Below are 3,727 nucleotides of genomic sequence, written 5' to 3'. Positions count from 1 at the left end.
AAAGTGAAGAGATCCGTTTGGTCCATAAGTGGAGAGGCTTTTAGACAGATGGATATTATTCTTTAATTCTTGGAACCATATAAAAAATTGATATCCTCACTTTTTGCTTTTAGCAAAAAAATTTTTGAGTTTTTATCTTAAAGGATGTTTGTCTTCCATTTAGGATAGTGTAAGCTCTTTGATTCTTAAACTTACATTTACACATTTATTTGCTGCAAAAATTGGAGAGAGAATTTTGTTAGATCATGGGACTGGCATGATTATTGGTGAATCTGCTGTTATTTGAAAAACTTTCATTAATGTAAGTGAGTTTGTTTTACTTTTAATTATTTTATGTGAATTTTAACAAGTTAAATGTTTTTCAGTCTATTTTCAGATCAAATCATTGGGTATACTAATTAAAATAAAGCTTTCATATTTTGCTTTTTTATATAAAAATCTTAATATATTTGTTGTTTGTATGGTTTGAGATTTTGAATTCTTTTAATGTGTATTATTTATATTGTGTAACTATATTAATGTTATTTAATTTTTTTTCTTGAAAAAAGTACAGGATTCTATTAGTAGTTCAAGAATTCATACTACATGTATGAAAGATTCAGAGTTCAACGTAATCCATATAAAATTGTGTAATCAATAAAAGATATTATATTAATTTATATTTAGAATCTTGCTTAGATCCATTGTGTGGATGTTAGTTTCATTGTATTGAATACATATTTTTTTTCACGTTATGCAGGATGTTGTTTATAAGAATATCAAGTGTTCATATAGCTTACGCCTGTTGCATAACATATTAGCCCATTGACAATTAGACGGGAGCTACAACTTGCTTTTAGGAAATATTTGAATAGTATTTTGGATGAGCATATGGATAAATGTAGTGCTTAATATCTAACTTTTATTGACCGTATCATGTTTAAAAATGTTTAAAGTATATGAAAGACAATAATTATAATTTAATTTAGTAAAAAACAACTTACAATGTGTAATAGTTAAAGATATGCCTACCAAAGCCTACTCCCACACTTTCTTCCTATGGAACCCCCATCCCCTATCTTTCTACAATTCTGAGAGGATTGGGAAGCCTTTATAACAACAACATCCACAGATTTCCTTTCAAATAGAATATTTTTTTTGGGGGGGTTCCTTAAGGGAGGGGGCAGGGCTTTAGAGGAGGAGTGAGGACCCGACTAATGGGAATCAAGACCCCTATCTCATAGGGGACCCTCTTGGAAAAATCTTTCTTTCTTGATGAATGATATGGTTTTCCATAAATCGATATGAATGGAGGATGCCTCTTGAACTTCTTAATCCAAGTTCCAGTGGTGGGCAGTCGGTGCGCTCTTTCTTGATTAACTTGGGTAAAAATGTCCGGATGAACTACATATGGTCTGATACCTATCTTCTTGTTGAGTTGGAGTGGTAGGTTATGTAGGCGCTCGAAATTGCTTCTCACTAGACAAGATGGTACAGCAATGAGGGTTCGACCCATTTCTATTTCCGGCAAAAAAGAAAAGAAAGTTGCAGACCTGCTTACATTATACATTTTATTTTTAGAGTGAAGTGAGCTCATTCAGACAGGGAGGGCGCACGAACGGAAGGATAAAACTGTCTTAATTAAACCCTTAGGAGAGTGCAGTGAACAAGCAAGGATACAGAATGAGATAAGACAGTTACCGAACAATAAACCTTATATGAAGTACTGAATGAGTACTAAGAGTGAGACAGAAACCTATCAAGTTACCCACTTCCATCAGAAAATCTACGGTGTGGTGTAGTGTAGCAATGCATTGGAAGTATGGGTACTCTAATCCCAAGGGCAATCTTCGTGAGCTTGTTATTGTAGGGATTCCAATTTGGACTCCATCTCTGAGTAGCAATACAGTGCCCAGCAACAACCCATGGACCATCGTTAAGTATCTTTTGACGCAGTTGTTTTTCCTCTGTTCTAATAACATAATAACATAGTAGTTTAAAGGAAGATCCATAAGCTCGAAATCTGGTGCACCCCAAAGCCATAATCGTCTATCTTTCAGCTCATAAAGATAGAATCGTCTACCTAGTGGTTTAATGACAATGGCATCCTAGGCATATTTGCTTCCATCTTTCATCTGGAATATCAATTCTGGGCTGCTTCTCTATTCTTTTCTTTTGTTTCTCTGTATATACTGGAGCCATAGCCTTCTCTTCTTCCAACCAGTTGAAGTCTTTGTCAACTTCCATTGGTTCATGCCCCAGAAGTGAAGCACGATATGAGATTTGCGTTGGCTTACCCTTCTCATAGGGCTTTATGTTCTGCTGCCTGAGTTTTCTCTTGACTGTTCTCACTTGTATTCTCCTCATTCACCGTACTCTGTTCTTTCATAGGAGTGGTCGTTGGTTTCAGAGGCACTCGAGAGCTTCTCTCACTAACTTTCTCTCTCCCTTGGTGGATTCTTATTCATTTCTTCTTTTTATGAACAATCACCGCCGTTGGAATTGTTTATAACCAAACAGCTTCATTGTTGCTGTCAGCTTGCCAAACCAGACACGTAGAGATTGCTTCAGCCCGTACAATGACTTTCGCAGCTTACAAACTAGATTTCCACTCATGGATTCATATCCAGCTCCAGGTGGCAGATCCATATACACTTCCTTCTCCAGGTCTCCGTTGAGAAAAGCATTCAGAACATCTGGCTGCATTAGAGGCCAGCTTCAATTCACAGCTAGGGGGAGCAGTATTCGAAAGGTATTAATCTTTTCTACCGGTGCGAATGTCTCATCATAGTCTTCACCGTACTTCTGGGTGTAGCCCTTAGCAACTAACCGGGCCTTATATTTAACTGAGTACCATTTGATGAGTAACTGAGAACAAGGGGGAGGGATGTAGGGTACCCTAAAAGTCTTTCCTCTCGCTTCGCTCGAGACCTAAAGCCCTTCGCCACTGCTTTTGTTTTTAATATAGTTGCAAGTGAGTCGACGGATAGGGAAAATTCTATTACACTGGCGATATCATTAGTATTCCCTGTCTGTAAGGAAAGCAAAGAAAAGGTCACAGTACCTCGCTCTTCTCTCTATCATAGAAAGAAAGATCTCCCCAGGTAATGAGAAGCCCTAAGTAAGTAGCTGTCTAAGAAGAGTAGGAACCCTCAGGATTAGAATAAAAGGGAGTGAGCTTAATCCTCAAGCAAGAGGTCTCGGATCCAACTCGTGAGAATGGAGGTGAAGCTTGAAAGCTGAAGCAAGGCTTCCTTGCCCGGTAGCTTCGCCCGTATCCCAATCAATCCAACCGATCCTGATGCTGAATTTCCTCAATTCCATCGCTCCCTTCCTTCTCCTTCGATCAAAGCTATACCTGTTCCGTCGGTGAAAAGAACTACCATCCATTACCCTAGCCTAGCTACAAGCTTTTCAAGTTGTGGGTTAAATGGTGCAAGTTTACTGAGGATTGGGAGGACGGCTATTAGCAGCAGAGACCCTTTAGCCCCATTCAAGCAACTCTTTGCTCGTATTGAACTATCACCTCAATGAAGCATAAGCAGTCCTTCTTAGGTCCTGTTGCAGTTTCAATTGCTTCAATTTCGCTCCTCTTCACAGAACACCTTGGCAGTCCAGCATTTGCCTTCCCCGTTGTGGATTGCGTCAACCAACCCAGTGTAATTCCAGTTCTTGATCACATTGTATGGCCCATCATGGATTGATTTCAACTTCCATGGTGTATCCACCATTGTTTATCAGGATTTTC

This window comes from Arachis duranensis, unplaced genomic scaffold (genome assembly GCF_000817695.3).
Source record: "Arachis duranensis cultivar V14167 unplaced genomic scaffold, aradu.V14167.gnm2.J7QH unplaced_Scaffold_60925, whole genome shotgun sequence".
NCBI classification, from domain to species: Eukaryota; Viridiplantae; Streptophyta; class Magnoliopsida; order Fabales; family Fabaceae; genus Arachis; species Arachis duranensis.
The sequence above is the reverse complement of the archived record's forward strand: the minus strand, read 5'-3'. Positions refer to the sequence as shown.